This window comes from Lepisma saccharinum, chromosome 2 (assembly GCF_977018435.1).
Source record: "Lepisma saccharinum chromosome 2, izLepSacc3.1, whole genome shotgun sequence".
NCBI lineage: Eukaryota > Metazoa > Arthropoda > Insecta > Zygentoma > Lepismatidae > Lepisma > Lepisma saccharinum.
The window spans coordinates 23,091,706-23,118,394 of record NC_139230.1 but is presented as its reverse complement, the minus strand read 5'-3'; the positions used below and the strand labels follow the sequence as shown (position 1 = coordinate 23,118,394).

The window sequence follows — 26,689 nt, the reverse complement described above, 5'->3', positions numbered from 1 at the left end:
CAACTGGTGTAACCTGGTTTTAGATATCTTCTATAACGGCTGAGGGTTCGATGTGCTGAGTCATGTCACCTTGTTACCAGTTGAAGATCTCCACACCTCTAGGTAGGATTGTGGGAGGGAGACTGGTAGTCGGAAGATAGGTCAAAGCCCTTCGAGGGCTGTTGCACCTTGGGTTACAAAATATGAAAACTATTCCTTCGGTAAATCTAATATCTCGTCATTGTCAGTGATTTTTTTTTAAGTATGACTATTGCAATACTAATTACTTCCTAAGTGAGACAATGAGATGGACAGAGAGAGATATTGATTAAATTCGTTACCCTTCGTAACCCAGCTGATATAAAAATATGAGTTCACTGTTTAAGAAATGAAGAAGCACTAACACACTTTTATATTCACACACCTCTTTACAAATTCCTGAGCACGTCACTACAAATGCAACAATCTAGTGCACACTAGAGCCTTGACTTCCCTGTGGGGTATCCTACAATTACAATCACAACCACAACCTTTGAAGCTGTAGCCTCTCCATGTAAAATGACTTGGACGTAAACAGTAGTAGATTTTGCTTAAATGTTTTGTGACATTCATACCACCTTTCATTAATTTGATACAAAAGAATGTTTGGGTGTGGTGTTTATATGGAGGAATTTCTAATTCACATTGAACAAATTCATCTTTAGTTATAATCATGCCGTATGAAGGAATGAACTTGTGGGTAGTGGTTATCGCACTGAGTTGTCACTCTAATGGTCGTAGGTTCAAATCCCCACAGTGGCAAAAACTTTTCGCAAGCTTTATTCATTCCTCATTGTTAGTATTTGAATTAGTCTTTTTTTAAATTAACAACGAAAGATTATACAATTAACTCCTCTCTTTCAAAATGAAAAGTTGAGGACAGGTTTCTTATTATAAGAATTAGTAATTTTAGTGGTCTCAACGCATCTAAAATCCGAAATACTAGATCGACGTCATTTCCCTACTGAATTCTAAGTCGACCTTATGCACAGATAGACTAATCGGGCCTGGACCTACAGTTTAAAGTGAGATACAAACCACTATTTGTCTCCACCGGGTATACGACCCGGAACCCCTTTTTATCCTGCACTGAAGTTAAACAGCTCCCCGCCCCCATTTCTAAAATAAATGGTATTTATAAGATAATCATTATTGATTGTTTTTATTACTGAACGTCAAAAAAACATATTCTACATCTAAAATAATCACCTCTTACTCCTATCTCACCTAATATCTTTCTGTTCCTCTCTTTCCCCCTCCCTCCCCCACACGCACATGCACCACAATAAATCTTTTCGTTGGCTTGTATGTGTATAAATATAAAATTCAAAACTCAAAAAAATACTATTTATGTTCAACTTTCTGTCACCCCTCGCCCTCTCATACAAAGCTCATTATTATAAGTGTTCGCCAGAGGACAGTGGTAATGTATCGACGTCTTGTAATCAGTGTGTCTTTTCCGAGTTCCAGTCAGGTCGCATAATGTTTCAGATTCCAATTTAAATGTATTCCAAGTCGTGATTAGCTTATGTGTGCAAAAAGTGATGTTAAAACTAACTCTTGATCTCAATAATGCAATTTCTGTATTTTCTTTCAGCTGTGGTTCCTTCTTTTCCCGAAAAATAACGAATTAACTTAATCATTAACTCAACAAATAAAAATGCATCTCTAAATTAATTAATGAAAACTGTTATTACATCCAAACCACTATTTTATTGTAAATGTAAATGAAATATCATCTCAAATAGTGAAAACAAAATGTGAAAACTTTTCTAATGAGTGATATAATATTGTCAAACACATAAGTGAATACATATATTAAGTTCTTGAACTATAAATGGGACAATTTAATACTAATTTGAAATGATTAAACACAATTAAAGCGACAAAGTAAACTTTTGCACAATCTTTCCGCTGTTTCGCGTTATTGAAACAATATTTAATCAATGGGGATGTTAGCTCATGTTTGAAAATGCTGCATTGGTTAAACTTCCTGTGAAGAAGACCGTGAGTCAGTCACACCTCCTGCTTATCCGAAATGAACTTCACTCTGATTGGAGGATCCTATACTTCACAACACTTCCTTTTTTCATAGCTACCAACATAATTTGGTAAGACGTTGGACTTAAATTCAATGCAACCAATTTTTCTAACATGACTGTACCATCAAAAGGGTTTTGCACAAAACATGCATGTGCAATCAGAGCCGTATTAATCAAATTATACTACCTACGCAAAAAAGTTTAAAGATGGCAGCATCAAAATTAGTAAGTGCACCTAGTCTTCATTGTGAGGGAATAATACGAGGGTCACTATTTATATTTTGAGCCTAACAATGAAAAAACAGGAATTTGGCATTGAAAACTCCTTTATTGTTTTTCGAAGTATTCTCCTTTATGGTCAATACACTTTTGCATTCGTTCAAACCATTTGTCAAAGCAGTTTTTCCAATCTTCTTGAGACACCTCCATAATATGGTTTTTGAACACATCAACGGCGTCTTCTGCCGACGAAAATCGTTCTCCACGCAATTTATTCTTGACATTCGGGAACAAGAAGAAGTCATTGGGTGCCAAATCAGGACTGTACGGCGGATGACCCATCAATTCGATTTTTTGACTGTTCATAAAGTCGGTTGAGAGACGAGATGTGTGACAGCTGGCATTGTCTTGATGAAGAATGATCCGACGGCGTTTGTTTGTTTTCCGTATTTGACCGAAGACCTCTGGCAAACAAAGTGTTGTGTACCATTCAGAGTTGACCGTTCTACGTTCCTCTACAGTTGCCACATGACCAGTTTTCCCGAAAAAACAGGCGACCATTTGTTTCAATGTGCTTCGAGTGTGAACAACTTTTGTTGGATTGGGTTAATCTTGAAACACCCACACAGTCGACTGCTGTTTACGTTCCGGCTCATATGCATATATTTTGAAGCACCATGATTGTATTTATTGAGCATTTGTTTGCACCAATTGACGCGAGCGTCTTTTTGAGTTTTTGTCAAATTGTGTGGGATCCAATGAGAACATACCTTTCTCACAGCTAAATGATCATGTAATATTTTATATATGCTGGTGGAACTAATGCCTATGGTTGCCTCAATCTCACAGTATGTCACATGACAATCTTGCAGTATTAGGTTTTGCACAGCATCAATGTTTTCTTGAACAACAACTGATTTTGGACGACCTTCGCGAATCTCGTCGGTGAGCGAATGGCGGCCACGATTAAATTCGTTATACCAGCATTTCACAGTGGCAAAGGATGAGGCTTCATCGCCAAATGTGGAAGTAAGTTGATCGATGCACTCTTGTCTTGATAATCCACGTCGAAAATCGTAAAAAATCATCGCACGAAAATGTTCACAAGTTAATTAGATTTTATTGTTGTCGCGCAATGTCCAAGGCAACACAAATCAAGCTATTGACAAAACATTTGAAGTACGTTATGGTCAATAATGCCAGACGATTCTGTGCAAACGTCAAATCGCGCCTAACTTCAATCAGTGTTGCCAAGGCTCAAAATATAAATAGTGGCCCTCGTATGTTTAAGTTGAGACCTGTGCAAATTTTCATTCCATAGTGAGTGGGTGGGATTGTGGATGAAGGAAGTAAGATGCAAATTACATAACAAACCATATAAGCATACCAAATGGAAATGTTTTTAAAAAACGTATCCACTTACGTGAACACCATCAGAACTTGAACAGATAGCATGAGCAGCAATGAATTCCTTGGTGAAATTCCTCCAGTCGTAAGCCATGCATAGGACACAGCGCCTGCTATGCCTGCACCACCAGTGCCAGATGACCACGTGGAAATGACATTTCTAATTTCAGGAAAAAATCAATTATGTCTTAATAAATTAAATCAATGTGAAAGTAGCATGATTTGATCACAATATAAGTACTTCCAGAACATGATGAAATGGAAGTTATAAAGCAATAATGTATGATATTAAGGTCCTTATTTTGCATGGAAAATAATCTGAATTAGATCTATTCTAATTAGGACTGAACAATAGCCACACAAAGAAATCAAACATAAGCCTTAACGCATAATGTATCGTGAATTTCCACATAGTTAAAAAAAACTGGCATTTGGAATATTAATTGAATATAGGATACTTCAAAAGCTGATAAAATATTACACAAACAATGACATTGTTTCATCTTCTACTAAACTGTAAAGATGTTTTGTCTGTTATATGGAAACTTAATTCATCTGGGATAAGGGCAATTCGGAAAAAAACCTCCGTTTGGTTATCAATGACAAACACTGATAGATACAGAACTTTTATTATACACATTAGAAAAGTACATCATTACATTACTTTTCGACATAATCACCATTCAAATTGAGGCACTTGTCGTAACGTTTTACAAGGTTTGAAATTCCTTCTGCAAAAAAAATTCTCGCCTGGGAATGAAGCCACCCTCTAACAGCACTGTGCTGCACCTTGTCCTTGTCGAAGTGGTGCAACGCAAGCCACTGTTTCACGTGCCTGAAGAGCAATTGTATGACTCTGTTAGTGTTGTGGGCACGGGTGTCATTAGCTGGAACAATGTTGAACGTATTTGTTTGGTGCCAAATCTGGGCTATAGGGAGGATGATCATGAACATCCCAGTGGAACTGCTCCAATGCGGGCAAGCATTATCATGAACCAACACCACACCGTAAGTCAGCATCCCCCGACCCTTGTCAATTTCATTGCTGACTACAACTTCTTGCTGCATCATGCACGTCAGTTCGTCCATCTTTAAACATACGACCATTCACGTATGACACCTTCACTCATCACGTTTGGTCTGTAAACATTGCACAGTTCGCGATGAATCGCAGCTGCCGAAAGCTTTTTCGCACACAGAAATCATATTACTGCACGAACTTCACATTTGGCGGGATTTTCTATGTAGCATTCATTTTCAATTGTTGTAGCGGACGAGTGAACTGAAACACAACCTTTTCCTTTCACTTCTCACTGCCTGCTGAACTACTGTGCTCAGCGCCAAGAGGCTGATGTTGCTATCCCGAGCTATTTCACGGATAAGCGGAAACGGATGTTTTTTTTTCCGAAATGACCTCATACAATTAACTGATTTGTATAGCAAAGGAGACTGAATCAGTAGCTTAGAAATGAATAACTTATTTTCAGATAGCGAAACAAATTATATTGTACATAAATATCATTTGAAATATATAAATTATTAAAAAATAATCACCTTTCAAAAAAGGCTGAGTAAGATAAAAAGGTGCCTTCTCCCAAACCAGAACCCAAAGATGTGCAAACTACGCCAAAAATAGCAACCCATGGAGCAGATGACATCGCAACAAGCAAAAATCCAGCAGCTCCTAGGATGATGACCATGAGCACCCTTATGCTAGAAGAAAGAACAATATTTTAAGTAAAAAATTCTCAACCAATTTTTTGCAAACACTAGAACATAGAAGTTATGTTTCTTGACATATATACATATATAATAAACAAGAAGAAAACAATTATGATACAAATGACTTGCAACGATTGTGTTGTTTAGTGTTATTTGATTTTGGTGCTTTTTCCATCATGAAGAAACCATCTGCACAAATTAAAAATATGACAAAAAGCCCCACATATTGTTATATAAATTTGATCCTGGCAAAATATGTGCTTATAAAAAAAAATACATATTCTCCCCCTTCTTTTGCAGTAGACATTTGTGAAGAAAATTCACTCAAACAAACGTTCTCACAAAACTCCTGAATTTTACTAATTATAGAATACTCTCAATTCACAGACTTTCCAAATTTCATCTCACATTCTACTGAAATACGCAATCTGCCTATATGCCCCATATACTGAGAAAGAGATTTTTTATCTCTCTGAAATAGAAACCTCTACTATACTGTTAAGTCCCGGACCATGGCCATGAGTTCTAAGGTTCAAGCTTTGGGCTATGGGAAAGCGCAAGTTCAAATCTTTTGGAGGCAGGGTAACAAATTTTCTGAGATTTCAGCCAGTGAATGACCATGAGGAAATGTACCATAACCTAGTAAGAAAAAACCTAGGATAACGACTTGGGGTCGACTGACCACATCTAACATGTCTGATGGGAGTGAGGCTGGCAGTCTGTAGGTTAGCACTGGCCCTCACAGGCTATTATACCATGGGCTGTCATTATATGAGGGGCAGTCAAATGAAAACCGAACACCAACCATAAAACACATTCCTCGCAAAAGTTGGCAACACTTGTTATGCATCGATACTGCCATCTGTAGGGTAGGAGAAATGCATAGTGAAAATACACAGGTCCACACAGTTGCTTGGTCATTGCTCAGGAGGTGAGCGTAGTGAAAAGTGTGTTCGTCCAGCATTGGAAATGGAGGCAAGCAAAGAAGAGCAGAGAGGTGTGATTCGTTTCTTGGTGGCTGAGGGTGCTGGAACACGCAAAATTCATCGTCGCATTTCTGCAGTGTATGGCGAACACTGCATGTCCCTGACAAGTGTGCACGAGTGGCAGAAGAGATTAAGGGAAGGATGCACATCACTGCAAGATGATCTGCGCCTGGGACAGGCTCATCGAGAAATTACGCCTGATGTGATTGCGAGGATAGATGGTCTGATCCAGGAAGACAGATGAATCACAGAGGAAGAAATTCGTGTTCAGGTTGGCATTAGTCATGGCTCTGTGCATGCCATTATCAAAGATCACCTGAAGTTCCGAAAAATATGCACGCAGTGGGTTCCGCATCAACTGACAGAGGGACAAAAGATTAACAGAATGACTGCATGTTTGAGTCATTTGCAGCATTAGCACAAGGAAGAGTATGCGTTTCTATCACGTATCGTCACAGGGGATGAAACGTGATGCCACCATTTTGAGCCCGAGAGCAAACGGCAAAGCCAACAATTGAAACACATCGATTCTCCCCCGCCAAAGAAATCCAAAGCTGTCCATACGAGTTCCGGTAAGGTCATGCTGAGCTGCTTCTTTGACTGCAAGGGCCCTCTGCTTGTCAACTTCCTAGAGCGTGGAGCCACAATCAATACGCAGCACTATGCAGACACGTTGCAGAAACTGTGACGTGCCATAGAGTCAAAATGCCCTGGAATGCTGTCGACGAAATCATCTTTTTGCATGATAACGCCTGTCCCCATACTGCCAATCTGGTGGGGGATAAGCTTCAGACATTTCGCTGGGAAACACTTGAACATCCTCCGTACAGCCCCGATATTTCCCCTTGCGACTTCCACATTTTTGGTGACCTGAAGAAAGACATTCGTGGACGTCTGTTTCATTCGGACAAGGAAGTGCAACAGTGGGTGAGGTTGTGGATCCGTTAGCGACCTACCTCTTTCAACAAGACTGGAATTGATCGTCTCGTCTCCCAGTGGGATAAATGTCTTAACACTTGTGGCTATTACTTTTGAATAAAACAAACTCCATTGTCACTTTGTAGCGGGTGTTTGGTTTTCATTTGACTGCCCCTCATATATTATTATTATACTGTTAAACCTAAATCAGTTCTTCAGACATGTTATCTTTTTCTATGGCCTTTCCACCCATCTGCATCTTCCCTCAATTTTAATCTTCTGAGTAGCTACAGCTTGCCATTTCAAATGTAGTTATTGTTTTTTACATGGTTGATTTAATATTTTTAAGGATCTGCCTTACACATGTATGTCATATTTTCAGTCAGATACTTACTGCACTAGAAATGGGAGAAAAGGAGCTATCATCTTAATAGTAAGAGATGGAATCACATCAGCCAGCAGAATGGCACCAGTTGAGATAGTGTTGCAGTCTCTTGAACCGTTGGTAACATTTTTAACAGTCTCCCCCTGCAACAAAAAAAGAAATCTGCTAATAAATTTGGTATCCTCTTTTTCCAGTATATCCTGGAATTTTTCAGTTATTTATTAATTATCCTTTTCTATCTCATATCTACCACAGCCAATCAGTTTTGATAAGGTTATCACCCACCCGGAACCTCTGAATGGAAAATTACATGTGCCTTTCCAAGGGCAGTCATTCCATACACTGTGCCATCATGTTGCAATGTGGAACATTTTCAATGCTCATCTGTAGCGGGGCCGAGCATGACACTTCCTGGAGCTAAACGAAGACATGCGGAATTACAAAAGAGAGCTTTTGGAGATGCGACAAATGGAAAATTTCCACCCTAGAAACATGCAGACATCTGGCACAGAAATTCTGCACTTCGGTTCCGTGTGTTTCACTGTAGTAGGTTTTACACTGTTTGATTACAATAGAAGCAGACAGCAGAAGTTCTGTTGCTGCATTTCTCCTTGTCTTAGTGGGCATTAAATTTTAAACAGGAGCTGAGAACTACCTGTAGTAAATCTTACATTCCTGTCTTGCAAACATGACTACCACATACATGGAATTTGAAGCACGATACTATGGCAGAGGGTCTACCAATCCAACAGAAAATGCTTTCTTGGAATCTCTTAGAATTTGCACTAAAGCAACAAGCAACATGTGTCACTTAGGATTTCACCAATGGAATGCAGGCTTGTCTAGCCTGTCATGCCATTATGGTGTGAAATGTTGCGGTTGTTTGGTTCGTTCCCAAGCTGCATGCACCATATGTTACTTGTTCCTTCGGTATGAAATCTCCATAAGTGTCATGAGCATATTCCCTGAAACAGGTTTCTTGCACCTGGACCATATAATTAGATGTGAATAATTTAAATTTTTGAGATGCAGTTTTAGGTCCTGAAGTGTGCCTCTATCTTTTAGCATTTGAGCAAAATGGCTCTCCATTCCGTTCTGTGGAGACATTCAGTGTCAGTTCATACATATCCCATTCCTCTTGGAATTTCATGCATGTATGGGGCCAAAATTATTCACTTTGGGAAGAATTACTCAATACCAAGATTTAGAAAATCATAAATACTTTGTAGAATAAAATATTACATAAAATAAATCAGTATTGACAGCCATTTTCTCACATGTCTCACGAAATAAATTGGATTCTCTAATGAATCAAAGAGGAAATTGTGTATTCAGTGGTACTGATGTTAATCAAGGAAGATATATGTCCTTTGCAAGATGGTCGATGATTTTTTTTAATGGTACAATTAAAAGGATCATCTACTTGCCAATGTACACTACAATATAGATAACTTTCAGGTGATATAAGTTCTGTTTGTCACATGAAAATGTCTTCTTCTGTTCAATAATACACAGGGTAATTCAAAAGTCCAGTTACATAGGACAACTCCATTATTAGTGTACATAGCAAAACATGGGAACAGGGGAAAGTTGTTAACACTATGTGGGTTTCAATTTAAAGCATTGGGATTATTAACATATGCACCCCTGAGGCTGTACCCTGATATGAGACTCAATGGTAGCTGAAAATGCCATGTGAATCATGAACTGATTATGATAATCATAGGCAAAGTAAAAAGTGTGAACACATGACATGTGCAGTCTCCTCCACCTGTCCACATCAACCCACACAAAAGGAAAAACACGTACAAATGAAAATCTGGCTATATTACACTTGATGCTGTTGGATGGTAAACTCTGTTGATTTTTGCACTGAAGGAGAGACTGATGGATGTCTGACTGGCAGCACAGTCATATCTTCATAAGTGTAGGATGGGGAGGGGTCCTGCATTTGTCACATGTTCACATCTTATTTTGCCTCAAATTATGGTTAAGGTATTTTGGATAAAGATAGCAACATGGTATTTTCAGTTCCCATCAAGGCTCATACCAGTGTACAACCTTAAAGGTTCATGCTAGATTAAAAATCCTCAACACTGGATTGAAACCCACATAATTCCAACAACATTCCCTCTTTTGCATTTTTTTTTTCTATGTGCAACAATAATGGAGTTGAGTTGTTCTACAGGATGGGGTTCTTGAATCAGCCTGTACACTGGGAGAAGAAGGATGAATAAAAACATCACAATCCACAAATATATACATACGCCAGCGTGAAAATCAGCACTCAATATTGTAACGTACAGAAACCTGGTAGTTACATAATACTGGCATTGTTTCGAACTAAGGAAAGACAAGAAAAAGACACACACATGCACACACACACATACGTACAATTATCTCATCCTCAGTTCTTGGAACTTGGTCAAGGATCTACTACTTCCTATGGTCGGTGCAAGTGAACTAGGAAAACCACCAAACAGGATATCATTGTGGCTTTTGCGATGCCAGGAGTGCTATATGGCCCTGGCGATTCTGGGAATGAACTTTGAACACAACAGGATGTCATAGGTGCATCTGTTCTGGGAAGGATGCACCAGATGGGTACGAAAGTACCCATCACTTCCTTCGTAGGTGCAGAGGCACCTGCACATCCTTAATTCCTAGAAAGGACTAACTAAGTACACAAGCCACTCAGTGCAAGTGTCCCTAAGGGAGAACTGAGGGTGAGACAAAGGACATACACAAATATAAAAAGGGCAGGATATAGAATGGAAGGGGGTCAGTTGATTCTGAGAGTCCAGAGAGTCGAGAGTGCAGTCCTGATAATCCAGTCAGCCGAGGGGGAGTTCACCTACATCGATACCGAGACGCTGCCAGTCTACCTCGCTCCTCTCTACCTTAAGTGGGTAAGACGACGTTCCTTTCTTTCTCTAATATAACTGGTCATTTATTTAGCTAGAGTCAGGCCTTAGATTGTTGTACGACGCAACATGACCAATGTTTAATGCAGTATACAATAAACCATATTTAATCTACCTCTGTTGTGTTATGTTCTAGCGAGTAAGATTCCTTTTAAGTAACGTTTGTATCCCCAGAGCGTTACAGTTTGGTGGAGGTGCGTTACTTTGCTAACGGCAAAGGCTCGACCCCTGTCCACTTCATTATGTACTTGTTAAAAATGTTACAGGCATAGGCAAATCTCGTTTTGTCCTTAGTTCGATGTTGTCGGTTGTTCATTGTTCGTTTTGTGGTAACTCTGCTTCGTATGATGTTCATGTTGTGGATTCAAACTGATTGGTTGAAAGTTCCATTTTATGCTGATTGTGACATTACACTATGTTTTCTTAATGGTTCTTACACGTCAGCAAACCACTGGTGAACGTAAACCCCTCCTTACTGACGTTGTTACTTGTCCATTACCTGGTTGCTTAAGAGAAGCAATAAACATGCCATTACCCGCTGATAGCGAAGCATTAGAAATGCCAGACTCCGCGTCAAATCCTAGTACTTCAGGCGCTACGATGTGTACTTCCTCCAGAACACCGTCAATTCAACCCGATACATTTACCGCTGACACGGGTGAAAATATCACAGATTTTTTTGATACGTATAGAAGAGTTTCTTCCATATTGGGATGGACGGGATCGCAAAAAGTAAAATTTTTGCCTGCTTACTTAAAGAAAAGCGCATTAGCATACTGGGATTTGAACCGAACTACCTTAGAAAATCTAGAAGATTTCTCGCAGGTCGAAGAAGCTTTGACCAAGGCCTTTCAACCCGTTTTACCAGTTGGCCAAGCCTACCTTGACCTCGCAGCGCGGAAGAAATTGCAAGACGAATCGATAGAAAATTATTTCTACGACGTATTGAAACTGTGTAAGAAAGCCGACCCTAATATGAACGACGAAGGGAAAATTAACTTCATGTGTAACGGTTTACCGGCAAAAGACGCCGAAAAATTGGTAACTATGAACGCACAAACGCTGGACGAATTGTTAGCCAATTTACGTCTTTTAGAACGGGCGAAACGTCAATCCGACATTTCTTCACGTACTTACGCACAAGTAGTGAGAGGAAATAATGACAGACAACGAGAATCTTATTCCAACACGAGCAATCACACCCGTTATGTCCATACAATGGATCAATCACGGCATACTGACCGTCAGGATCAAAATAGGCAGACGGAGGATAATCATGGGAAAAGTAATCAAAGAAATACTGGTTATAATCAAGGTTCGTCAGCATTTCGTGGGTCTTACAGGGGCAAGTCAAACAATGCACAAAACAGTGGGAATACGTCGCGACAATGCTTTACGTGCGGATCTACCGGTCACTTTGCAAGAAACTGTCCTAGGCGTGTTTCATTTACACAGAGGGGAGGATATTCAACTGATCGTGGTCGTGGATCATTTTCTATTCAAGGCAGAAATTCACAGAATAATCGGCGAGGAAATTTCAGCAGGAATTACAGTAGAGAAACACGAAGTCCTTCTCCCTTCTCTGGAAATGCAAAACCCCCAAACATTTAAAGGGCCAGCGAAACAGGGGTCGTTTTAGCCCAAGGGAAGGAAAACCCCTGAGGAAACGAGCGTATCACGCCGAAACTTGTTCGTCATTCTTGTCAAATAATGATCACTCTTCTCAAAGACCTATGATTAATGTTAATATTTTCGGGAAAAATATACCCGCTCTTATAGACACAGGTAGTACTTGCAGTCTATTACATTTTGGAATGTTACCTCCACATTTTAGGATTTATGCACGAAAAACTGGATCTGTAACCCTATCCACTTTATCAGGAGTTGCATCAAGAAACACTCCAGTTTGTAATTTCCATTTCAGAATCGGGCAACATAAATTTACAATGCCATTGGCTATCTGTGGTAATTCTTCATTGCGTAATCGTATTATTTTGGGGGCTGATTTCTTTAACTGTTTTGTTAAGTATTTGACTCCAACCGGCGTAATGTTACGCAGATCACGAGATTCATTCATACCAAACGTAATCGAAACTCAGTTACCAATGAGTACAAACAAGATTCAAAACCGGGACAAAAACGACGATCAATTTAGTCTAGAGACGACAGTATTAGCTGCAGACAGTCAATATCCCAGACAAAGTAAAGATACTATAATGATTCCACGTATTTTTAATCATCCGCGTAAATTTATCTCTTTTGCTTTACCAGCTAATCGCGACGAAGTTCCACAGCAGGAAACAACATTTCGGCAAAAGGAAAATAATCCAGACGAAGACGCGGAAACACTCACGGACAATCTTCCTTCCGGAAGAAAGAGTTTTACACTGCCGCATTCTAATGATGTAACAGATAAGACTCTTTTTCGAGAGCTTCCGTTCTGCGACAAGAAGGAAAACGAGAATAATGGAAGAGCAGCGTCTAAACTAAAGGTTTTTTCAGCGCATTCAGTAATTTTAAAACCGTATGAATATATGGAACTGATAGTGACTTTTTCTCCAGCTGTTCCATCTAATCAAGATTTTGTTTTAGAGGTAAATAATGGTCTTTATGACCAATATCGCTGTTTAGTGCCAAGATTGCTTATAAATTCATCAACCACACTGCAAGTTCCTATTATAAATATGAACCATTTTCAAGTCTCCTTTCCACAAAACTATGTTCTAGGTGTTTTGTTTAAACCGGAAGTTATTTCTTCTCCTCCGGAAGAAACGTCACTTGAATTTATCAACGCAATTCGTGACGATAAATTAAAGAGCGCATTCACGTTTTCAAACAAAGAGTTCAACGTGAAGACAGATTTGGATATTTCAAAAGATATAACTGATGAGCAGAAAAACGAATTGTTACAATTATTGGAACAATTCAAGGATTCTTTTGCGTCATCTCCCGAACAATTAGGTGTCACGAATGCATACGAGGTTACTATTCCACTTGTAGATGATATCCCAGTCCGACGTACTCCCTACAGGGTGTCCCCAAAGCAACGTGACTTTATTAAGTCGGAATTAGACAAAATGCTTAGTCTCGGGATTATCAAGGAATCCGAATCTGAATATGGAGCCCCAATTATTTTAGTAGCAAAAAAAGATGGCAATTGTAGATTGTGTGTGGATTTTCGAGGATTGAATGCGAAGATGAAGGTCCCAAATTACCCTCTTCCATTAATTTCGGATATAATACACTATTTGAGTGGTGTAAAATATCTTTCTACGTTGGATTTGTATTCCGCGTACCATCAATTGAAAATTGCCGAGGAAGATCAATATAAAACCGCTTTAGTTAGTCCGGTAGGAACGTATGAGTTCACTAGACTCCCTTTTGGCCTTGCAAATGCACCAGCTGCATTTCAGCGATGTATTGACAAAGTTTTTGCTGGACTAAAATGGAACAGTTTATGCGTATTCTTAGATGACATTATAGTCTTCAGTGATACATGGGAACAACACATGGAAAGGTTAAAAAAGACGTTCCTTGCTCTAAGGAAGTCTAATCTCAAGGCAAAGCCATCAAAATGTCACTTCGCCTTTGCAGAAACAGAGATTCTGGGTCATATTATCAGTAGAGATGGGATAGCCACCGATCCGCGTAAGGTTTCAGCAATTCACGATATAGCAATCCCAACTAATTTAAAACAAGTTCGTTCCTTTTTGGGATGCGCGAATTTTTTTCGCCGTTTCATCCACAACTTTTCTCTGATAGCTAAACCGTTAACAGACCTAACAAAGAAAGGTGTACCATTTAACATGGGAGAAAAACAAATTGCTGCATTTAATGAGCTTAAGCACCGTCTATCAAGTGCACCCATTTTACGACATTTCGATCCTAAATTAGCGATTGAATTACATTGCGATGCATCTCAGCTTGCCTTTGGAGCAATGCTCTGTCACGTCACAATTGACCAAAATAATCCAAAACGACATATCACACAACCAATTGCTTTTGTGTCAAGATTGTTCACAGGAGCGCAGATAAACTATAGCATCTGTGAGAAAGAGGCCTACTGTTTAGTATTTAGCGTTCTACACTTTAGGCAATATCTAACGGATACGCCGTTCACGGCTGTCGTCGATAGCGCCGGTGCGTGCTGGCTACGCACAGCGAAAGATTTGACAAATCGTTTGGCTCGATGGAGTATTCGGCTTAGTACGTTTAACTTTACTATCCGACATCGTCCAGGAAAAGTACATTGCGTACCGGACTGTCTCTCCCGCTCAGCTAAAGAACCACTCACAGACCAAGAGCGCGATTTTATTGATCATGGAGACGCAATCTGTATTATCGATCAGCAGATCGGTACAACATCAAGTATGCGCTCTCAAGAAATTTGTGAACGCCAATTGCAAGATTCAGAGGTAAAAACACTAATTGAATTAAAAGAAAGGGACCCAACACATCTGTCTGTCCGTTATTACGACTTAATCAATGGTGTCCTATATAAACGTCATAATGACAGAAATCTACTTGTCATTCCAAACAATATGATACAGGACGTGCTGTCCGAAGTGCATGACTCGCCATATACCGGAGCGCATACAGGCCAAAGTAAAACTTTGCAAAAAGTAAATGAACGATTTTATTGGAAGACAGCTCGACGGGATGTTCACAATTACGTCCGTACGTGTCAATTATGCCAGGAGAAGAACTCTCCTACGGGTGTCAAACAGGGTTTACTACATCCCATACCTACGGGTAATATTTGTGAAAATTGGTCATCAGACATATTTGGACCAGTTACTTCTTCACATGGGTATAAATATATCCTATTTGCAATAGATGCACTATCCTCGTGGGTCGTTGCACAACCGTTAAAAAGCATATCAGCGAAAAATGTCGCTAACTTTTTGGTAAATAAGGTTTACACGGTGCACGGACCCATTAACACTTTGCTCACCGATAGAGGTTCAGTTTATAAGGCTGCTTTGGTAGAGAACATATTGGATGAACTTAAAATAAAGCATCTAAACACCTCAGGGTACCATCCGCAATGTAATGGGAAAGCAGAACGCATTAACAGAAGTTTCGCCAATATTTTAAGTAAATATACGGCACGTAACCAAAAGGATTGGTCCACATTTTTGAATCTAGTCGTATATGCATATAACGTAAGTCCACTAGAAGGCATAAATATTTCTCCATACGAGATAATGTACGGTAGGAAGCCAACATTTCCTTTGGAGGTAGGATTAAATTTTAATCCGACGGACCCTTTTTCCATGAAATTTAGAGAAAAGGCAAAAGATATCCAAGAATTGGTAAGAAAACTACACGACAAAAGACATCTAGCCTCTAAGCGACGTTACGATAGCAACAGAATAGAACCTACGTATCAGGTAGATGATTTAGTAATGGTTTACATGCCTGCAAAGAAAAAAGGACTTTCGGATAAACTGCGCAGAAAATACGACGGTCCTTATCGCATTACAGATGTCAGAGGAAATAATGTTTATGATTTACAGAAAGTCAGAGGACAGAAAACACTACGGGTTAATATTTCTCGGTTGAAAAAGTATTGGCCTCGACCAGGTCAATCGATAGATTAGATACGATTAACTTATCCTTCCATTATACGAACTCAACAAAGAGAAACGTATTTTTAACAGACGGGCTTAACATAGCGAAATTCGACAGAAGAGATATCAAGGGAATTTCATTTTAATCATCTAAATTAACGAACGAGGAAATTCTTTCATATAGGCAGGTCAGTAGACAGAATAAATGAAAAGAGGTGATTAATTAAGCAGTGTGATTAATCGGGACGCCGATTACATTACATACACTATTCAAAATAACGTAAGCACGCAAAGTACTGTGAGAGAATTTAATTCAGGTTGTCCGGATAACAAACCCGTCTCTCTCTTGATTACCAGTCAATTGTTTCCGTCAGGATATCACGGATGTACAGCTCGAGTAAAGGCAATGCACAACTCGTTTTAAATATTCACGTGATTCTTCGTCGGGATAACTCTTTTCTTCATTTACTTTAGACTCTTCGGTGGTTTTGTTACGCGAAAATAGGAAAGATGGAATAGACGAAACTATTTTATTGTCATGACACTAACACCTATCCTGCAGAATTCGTTTTCCGTCAACACTATTAAGAAGCGAAAACAAAATCCCTCTTCCTTATGAGTTATCTGAATACTGCGGTTGACGCTTTATCTGATTTCCGGTCGACAGCCTGAGTAGCTCCGAAAGAACACACAATTGTTATCAATCTTTCGGATATTCTCTATTAACGTGAATATGAAAATAAATTACTTCTTTTCTGAATATACAATACAAAAGGAGTGCGAATTTTTACCATTCTTATTAATTTTTTTTTTCTCTTTTCCTTATTTCAGGCGTTTATACCACGATTCTCAATAGACTTCAGGTATAACATTATATTACAAATTTACGCGCAGTTGGAACGCTTTATTTTGCTCGAGCTATTAGCATATCTTTTAACAAACTGTATATGGGATTCTTATCCTTATTAATTTTTTTTTACTACAGTAATTTTTAAAGCTTTCGCTCTATGTCGCCTAAAGTGATAGGGAAAATCACAGTGGAAGGATTAGATCTGGCAATTACGCAAGACGGCCCTCAATTTCAATCTATTGTAGACGGTTTAGCCTCTCGCCTACATGTTTGCACACCGCGAGTCCTAGAACAGTCTAAGGTTGAATCAATAAATAAGCATTTGCTCATTCTTTATAAAACACAGACGGCAGATAAATTCTTTGCCGATTGTGCAGAAATTGTCAACAATTTCGTAAGGCTCCACATTAAAGCAGGTATATACAAGAATTTTCCAAGTACCATAGATACTAGAAAGGACGACAGGGACGCCGTTGATTTGTATACCCAATTCGACGAGCTCTTACCTTACAAGGCGCCGTAAGAAATATAGTTGCAGAACTCTATTCCATGGTTAATATATCATTGACCAAGATTTACACCTAAATATATGATTATTTCAAGGCAGATTAAGTTTTCTTCACTAGTACATTATGTTTAGGAAGAAATAATATGCAGTCATGAGTATCAACGTTGATCATTGGTTCCATAGGTTAAGTACTGAACCATTTTTTATTCCTCCTATAGGAGATATTCGTGACCACGTATGTGAGTTAGTCATATTTTCCGAGTTGTTTTTATTTGTCAAGTTTGTTAATGGATGTGAAGTAGAGGCTCACATTAAAGACAACTTTTTGCAAGATTCGTTGCAGAGAATCAAACATTTTGTAGCTAGGTGCTATCGCAACTACGATTTAAATTTCATGTTCGACTGTGAATTTCAGGCTAGAACAGGCACGCTTGAATTAATTGCTTATTAAAAGGCTTATTAGTGAATATTTTTTCCTTAAGATGGGCGATGAAAGTCAAGATTCTTTTTCAAGTATCACTACGTTACCCTATGTATCATCAGACGATAATATGTCTATTGCAGACGATAGTCCTTTTGAAGCATATGGACGTATACTATCAACGCATGATTTTGAGTCGGATATTCTTCCAGAATACCCTTCTCTCCCTTTTCAGTGGAATTATCCCAACGCCATGGATATTCAGGCCTGTTTTCTTCTTCCAATGCCTAATGAAGAAATTGAGCTACTTATTTTTGTTTTTATGAATGTCGATTTTATCCAGGCATTCATTTCAGGTGAAAATCCTTTCATTGACGAGGGAGTCAATATTTTACCTATGGTCCTAAATCGTAGTTCAATCGCATATGTGTATGTAACTCATGACTTTGTGAAATTTTTACGTAATGGGCTTGATATGTTATCTTCCCCACAAGAACGTGTTTCGTGGCTTAATGAACGTTCCTCAGAATTGAGGACGTTTGTAACTTCCGTCATCAATTTGGCGGGAGATCTATGGACGCTACATTCGCATTATGACCCAAGCACGGGTTATTTGCATTACTGGCCCTGCTTTCTGGAAGCATTTATTGGTCTCTATGAAGACTAATACCTTCATGTCTTCTTCATGATGTACATAGCTTCGGGTATTATAAATATATATATATATATATTTTTTTTTTAGTAGGATTAAGGATATATTGTATTTACAATTCCACTAACCTTGGAATTTTAACTAAAAGATTAACTTACCTCTGTTTTTGTACAGTTCATGTTTCATATCGCGAGCATTACTAGTTTTTGATCGATATCATTAATAGTATTAGTTTAGTATTAGGGATTACTCTTATTAGGTTCATAAGTACACTTTGTTAGTACTATTGGGCTCACACAATTCATATTTTTAATTGTACATAGTTTAATAGACCGTTCGGCATCCCACCACCTCGCTGATAACTGGGATGGGAAATTTTCTTTTCCTGTGTGATGTCGTATGTTCACCCAGCATCTGCATACAGTGTACTCAAATTAGCGATTATTTCGTTTTACTTTATATTCGTACATTTTCTTATTCGCCACGCTTCGGGACGAAGCGCCTTTTCTAGAGGGGAAAATAAAATGTGAGATTGCAGTTGCTTATACGTTCTCTAGTTTCAGAACCATGAACTTCCTAATAGTACTATTATGCGTAAATGTTGGTTGGGCTATTCCAACAATTAGACTCATGCCGGGGGCCTATTGGAGACAGCTTCCCAAAGTGATCCTCTACGAAGGAAGTGTTCCGCTCACCTACAAGGAGAATCTTCCCCATAAGGATGTGGTCGATCAATCTCTTCTCGATTTGGCAAAAAGGGAAAAGGTAAATATTCTACTGACGAATCCTGAGGACGAAATCTTCAACTCATTGGATCAAATGGTAGGTAATTTTCAGCAACTTTTTGTGTTACATTTAAATAATACTGATATAGAATTTCCATCACCACCTGATGAGTTTCCAAGAGCTAAGCGGGGATTAGGTTTAAATTTTATTGGTAATTTTGCAAATTGGTGCTGTGGGATATTAAGTGAAAACCAATTCCATGATATCCTCGTGAACGAACGTACACTGAATTCAGAAATACACAAGGTCACTTCTAGCTTGAAAAATGAACATCAGGAAGTGCATTTATTAAAGTCACAAATACGCGATTTAATTCAGCAAACAAATAGTTCTTTATATACTATTGAAACACAAGTTAATATTTTAAAAGCAAACTTCGGAGAACATCTTAAGACGCTAACTGCGAAAGCAAATAACACAAATCACAAGGTAAATTTAATGGCTTTAAAATCAGTTGTTTTGCATCAATTATTAATGAGTTCTACAATTAATTCCGAAATGAGAGAATTACGAACCGCATGTTTCGCAAACAAGATTCCATTGTATTTAATTACGCCTCAAACACTGAGGCGAGACCTTAAACAATTAAAATTTACACTAGCAAAAAATGGATATCAGTTGGCCATACCAACTTCTAATTTAATGAAATATTATACTGTACCATTGGCTCACTGCTTGTTTTCTCCTAAGCAAATAGTTGTTACGTTAAAAATCCCAATCACGAAAATGGGAGATAATCCTATTCTTGAAGAATTTCTCACTGTACCTTTCCGCTGGCAAAATAACACTTGCAACATAATTCACCCACCGTTATTTTCAGCCACTAGTACAAATTCCGTTCGACTTTTATCAGGTACATTTCTCGCCACTTGTGACCCACACAATTCACCAATGTGTTATTTACCTCGTTTTGGTCACGACGCTACACTTGGCAGTTCTTGCGCCCAGAAGATACGATTAGGCGCTACGATTAAGGAACTAGCAGGACATTGCATGTTTCAATGTTATGAAGGAAATAATGTTATCATTACGGAAGTTGCTCAAGACCATTATGTCGTCACAAATCCACCACCTCAGATTCACGGCGAATGTAGCGATAAGGCAGTCACTTTAGAAACTTACGATACAGAGCCAGGAGCTCTGGAAATCACTCTTCCATGCAGTTGTTCACTAACAATAACCGATACTACGGCTATTCCAAGAACATTCCCTTGTGCTAGTCAGACTAGTGATAATCTACACAGCTATCATATTCTACCCGCCTCCTGGGGTAAAATACCAACAATGAAAATAGACGTATTATTCGCAGGGAGTAAAGCGGCAGAATTTAATCACTTTAACGATTGTTTAGACGCTGATTGGCCTAAGAAAATACCATTTCTAAAGATAACAACACAAACCGAATCAGTTAAAGATAATGAGGATTATACTGACAGCTTACAGGATATCGATACCGATATCTCAGACGGAAATTTAATTAAAATATCTTTTGGTCTCGTGTGGAATGTTATCCTTACTCTCACTGTAGTATGGATAGTTTATAAATATCGTATGATAACAGCTCAATTAATGGCACTTAAGCAAGTACAACCCGCAGATGCATTGGAAACATCACCAGAATTAATTCAGGATATTATAAGTTACTCAACTATTACGTTAATGATGCTCTTGGTAATTATTTTTATGTATTGGATATTTAAGAAATATGTGAGACAGTGTTGCAGACATATAACCATAATAAGATCAAGACAGACTGTTCCGTCTACTCAAGTGTTATTTCAGAACGACACTTCCTCTAATGTACAGATAAACCCTGGAATCAAAACAAGACCTAAACCTCTACCACGTAAACTCAATACGGCACATAAACCTGTGCACCTCTCAATGACCGCATGACTAGTCGTGTTGATTCCTATCTTTCAGTCTTCTATTGTAAAAGTTGAAAGCTTAACCATGAGAACATTCGTTACACCTGGAATATATATGACCGAAATTGAACCCCCTATCTTGTATGAAACTTCAGTACCTCTACTATACCAACTTCATTATAGTGAGGCATCTTCTGAAATTATAGACTGGGAAAATCTACCTTCATCTATAGGAAACACTCCTATTACCACCGACCCTTCACTTCAAGGATGGAGCTATTTCCTTATTACGAAAACCCATATCCGAACTCTATTTTTAAAAGAACAAGATATCACTAAAATTCGATATCGAATCCTACAATTCCCAGCAACAGACTGGATTAATATCCAACGTCTTGATCTTGCTAATGCACCCCACGTAATGCATATCCTAATTACTGCTTGTCAAAAACGAAAGATACATCCAGCGATAATATCCTTCCACACGCTAGCACAACATATTCAGACGCTGGAAAGTAAGGTAACCAAGTATAATTACACTCTGGCTATATCGTCCAATAACTTAGGACAGTATTATAACGTACCGATTTTAGAATGTACTATTGGACCCAACTACACCTTACTCGCACTAAAAATACCTCTTATCAGGAAACACTCTACTATACAAGCATATAACTTGAGACCTTTACCTTATCAATTTGACCAGCGTGTTTGTCAAATACAATTGACAACAGACGTAATATTATTCGACGAACACGAACATACTTATTACGAACACTTTTGTTCCATATCAACTGATATTTTATGCTTTATCACGCCTGTCAGAAACATTTTTACATCGGAATATCGATGTATTGACTCTATAGTTAAACAAGAAGTTCAATCAGTAGTGCAACACTGCCCACTACAATGTCATGATGAACCGATATTAAACTTACCTGTATTATTAAATGTTTCAACTTATTTAGTATTACCATCTTCAGATGTTGAGATCACAGTAAAATGTGAAAGTATACTCTTTAGTTTTAAACGTAATTCCCCTCATGGCACCTTAGTAGTACAACTAGGATGCCAGTGTGTTATGTGTATTGCTTCGCAATGCTATCGAGCACAATTTCCATGTATTTTACCAAATCCTACAAAAGCGCAGATCTCGCAGTTTCTGCCCATACATTGGATAGATCAGAACAACACCAATGATACCGAATACGAATGTACTGCCAATATTATTGAAAAGCCTATATGCAAAGTAGTGAATCAACCTACCGAAACGTCTATACAAAATGTGACGTCCTTGGTACATATTCATGTATGGCTTAGTCTAGTGACATGCCTGTATATCTTTCTCACGGCATGGATCTCTTATAGGATCAATTGCAGAAAGCATAGGGCACAAAGAACCACTTCTGTTCCTGTGGCCATAAGAACTAAATTAGATCAGGCACCTAATTATGAAGCTCCACGATGCCCAATCTACGAAAGTATTTTAGAATAACGTATGTATCAATTGCTAAAGATATGTTAGTTTCAGAGCCTGGGACAACTATAAAAATCGAAGCCAGCCTCTCCGGGGATCCGGCAGTAAACCAGCCGCAGTACCATTCCAATGGACATCAGGAAGAGGAAGTGGACTCCAGGTCAAGATGAACAAGGAAGTGGAAGTTCAAGTGCAAAATAATGGAAAATAATAGACGCTCAAATACATAAAGACTATTCCGATAGAGCAATGTAACTCACCATATATATATATATATATAATTGTATTCAAGTATAATACTTCTAGTATACTAGATTCCGGATAAATAAGTGACCAGAGTAAGATAAGAATAATGAACTGCAATATAGCACAGTCAATAGTTCCTTACGCAAGGATACTCCAATACTTAATATGATTAGATGGAGACCATCTAAGCTAGGGTGGGGCGTAATGTAACGTACAGAAACCTGGTAGTTACATAATACTGGCATTGTTTCGAACTAAGGAAAGACAAGAAAAAGACACACACATGCACACACACACATACGTACAATTATCTCATCCTCAGTTCTTGGAACTTGGTCAAGGATCTACTACTTCCTATGGTCGGTGCAAGTGAACTAGGAAAACCACCAAACAGGATATCATTGTGGCTTTTGCGATGCCAGGAGTGCTATATGGCCCTGGCGATTCTGGGAATGAACTTTGAACACAACAGGATGTCATAGGTGCATCTGTTCTGGGAAGGATGCACCAGATGGGTACGAAAGTACCCATCACTTCCTTCGTAGGTGCGGAGGCACCTGCACATCCTTAATTCCTAGAAAGGACTAACTAAGTACACAAGCCACTCAGTGCAAGTGTCCCTAAGGGAGAACTGAGGGTGAGACAAAGGACATACACAAATATAAAAAGGGCAGGATATAGAATGGAAGGGGGTCAGTTGATTCTGAGAGTCCAGAGAGTCGAGAGTGCAGTCCTGATAATCCAGTCAGCCGAGGGGGAGTTCACCTACATCGATACCGAGACGCTGCCAGTCTACCTCGCTCCTCTCTACCTTAAGTGGGTAAGACGACGTTCCTTTCTTTCTCTAATATAACTGGTCATTTATTTAGCTAGAGTCAGGCCTTAGATTGTTGTACGACGCAACATGACCAATGTTTAATGCAGTATACAATAAACCATATTTAATCTACCTCTGTTGTGTTATGTTCTAGCGAGTAAGATTCCTTTTAAGTAACGTTTGTATCCCCAGAGCGTTACAATATGTCATGAGCAGCACTCAGCATAACAACATATCCATAGTTGTTGCAAAGGCCCAGCAGCCAGTACCCCAGCAGATTCCGTTCGTTACGGGGACCTTCTCCAGATGCAGCTGTCATGGTTCTGCTGTCTGTAAGGAAAAACAAGTGATATAAAATATAGCAATGCCAATAGTTCAAGTACTTAGTCAAAACCCGAATTCAATAATAATAGCTTATGTGTGAAATGTGAAGTCAGCCGGTCACGAGCAGATTTACCTTAGAAAGCGAAATTAGACATTAAAAATGTTGCTTGTTTATGTGCAGGTAGGCTAATAATGATTCTTAAACATCTAAAAAACACTTCTTTAGCACTACATATGAAATTTAATGTCACCTTACAAACATTCATATATATCACTCTGTTGTTCATCGTAATCATTATTACATTCCAGTTCAGTCTCCAAATCACCTTCTCTATCCTCTACATTATCACAATTGCCAACAGACCCTTATCACTGATCTCATCATATTACCTGCATTCACCACAGTGATGCAGAGAATGGAATGAATGAGTTCAGTGTTTTTCCAGATCCTGACAGTCCTTTCTGCGAACAAACTGTGCTACCATTAACCAGACTGGAATCGGTTACTATGTATCTCCGGGATATAAAAAGCTAGCCCAGACATGAAAGTTGCCAGGCAGAGACCGTGGTCATCTGTATTCAGACAAAGAGGAAAGAAGCTCAGAACAGCATGCCTAATCATTTCCAAGAAAATAAGCAATTTTATTTGCATGTGCCTCCGTGATACAGCATGACCAATGGAGGAATAAGAATATCGAGGAATCTGCTGCATGTTTAAAGCAGTCTGTAATCTGTTTCTTGAATGCAAGGAACATGAAACCAACTTAAATTGGTTAACTTTGTGAGATGTATGGAGAACATACCATAACTAATGCAGTGGTATGGAGATGGGTGTGACTTCAATGAAGGATGTGGAAATGTGCATGATGATCCATGGAGTAGCTAACTGTCTGTGGCACATACAATTGAAGAAAAAATTAGAGAAAACAGACATTATATCACTTTCCTGTGTGATTAGCCATGGCTTTCATGTGCAGAACAATTTTTTTCATCCCATTTCTATATGTTTCTTTGAGTAGGTTAAGCAGATCAGATTTTTGTGTTCATAGCACAATAATTAAGTTTCTACAGGCTCATCACTATTTATACTTTTTAAGTAAGGGTTGTTTATATTGAACCTACATTTCCTTCATTTCCTGCATGTGTATACAATATTTCTCTTGCAAGGAGAGTGGCACTTTGTAATCATGATGTCCCAGGTTTGATACCAATTGGAGGCACATAGTGGTTCAGATTCCACTTTAAACTGTAGGCCTGGTCCCAATTAGTGTAGCTATGCATAAAGTGGACATTAAACAAAAACTCAAGCACATATGAGAGGAACTTTTTGGCAGTGGTGATCTACAAGCATGGTCACTTGCACAATCTACGGCCCAAGATCCTTTTGTTTTATCGAGATATCATCATGCTATGTATACAATTTTTACAAGGCTCGATTTCGATTTACGACTGTTAACACATATTGCTGAGTTTTAGCGATTACTTACTGTATTTTTTTTCTTTCGTAATTAGGTTAGGAAGGTCAGGTTTAGTTCCATTAGGATTTTCATAATAACCCTAAATGCTTTTGGGGTTAGGTTAGGCAGGTCAGGTTTAGTTCACTTAGCATTGAAATAATATTCCTTTTGCTTCTATCAACGGAGAATACCTTGTCCATGAGGAGCATGCATGCTTGCGTAAGCTAATTTTAAAGTTTTTCTTTAACATAAGCATCCCTTTTTTCAAATCTAAATAGTGCTCATTACTTTAAGAAAGGTTCAAATTTTGTGTGACAATGATTGCCAAAATCATAAGTTTATTAGTATTTCTGCTTCGCAAATCTTTTTTAAAAAAACATAAAACAATTGAAACGGCAACTGTTCCGATTGTTTTATGATTTCTTCAAATTCTCCTAGCAGACACATTAATTATCGTAGAAGTTTGGCTAGCATTGTAACACGAAACTTGAACCTTCCTTAAAGTAATGAGCACTGTTTGGATTTCGAAAAGAAAGTATTTATGTTGAAAAAAAAAACAATTTAAGGTAACAGTATGGTATAGTAAAAACACATTTCACTCTTTTATTTCCTAATTATTATATTTGTACTTACCTGTAATGCATAGCGGAACATTTTTGAATGTGAGATTTTGCTTTTTACACTGAAAAAAGTGTAATTTTTCACATTACAAGTATTTATTGCTCGTTGCTAATTCGCTTTCATTACACACAATATGGCGGGCAAATCTTGACTCACGTTGTCTATCGTCAGCTGATATGCAGTGTTTCCAAACTTATTAACCAAAAAATGCCGCACAAACTATTCACAGAAGGTTTTTAAGCAAAAATTGATCCACAAACCATTCACGGAAGGTTAGGTAAGGTTCAGTTATGTTAGACAAACATAGAAAATTAAATTGGACAAAAAAAATTCACAATGCAACCTTCACACGTTATCTTGTAAAACTACCACATGGTTGCTACACTAACAGGGGGTTACATAATCGAACGCACGGAACATTTGATTTACGTAGTCGATGGTAATGATGGCAAGAGCTATCGTGAATCA

General features: G+C 38.4%; 1 pseudogene; it reads right to left on the bottom strand.

Moving 5' to 3' along the window:
• LOC145981452 (battenin-like) overlaps window positions 1-26,689 on the bottom strand; it is a 42,974-nt pseudogene that overhangs the window by 14,661 nt on the left and 1,624 nt on the right.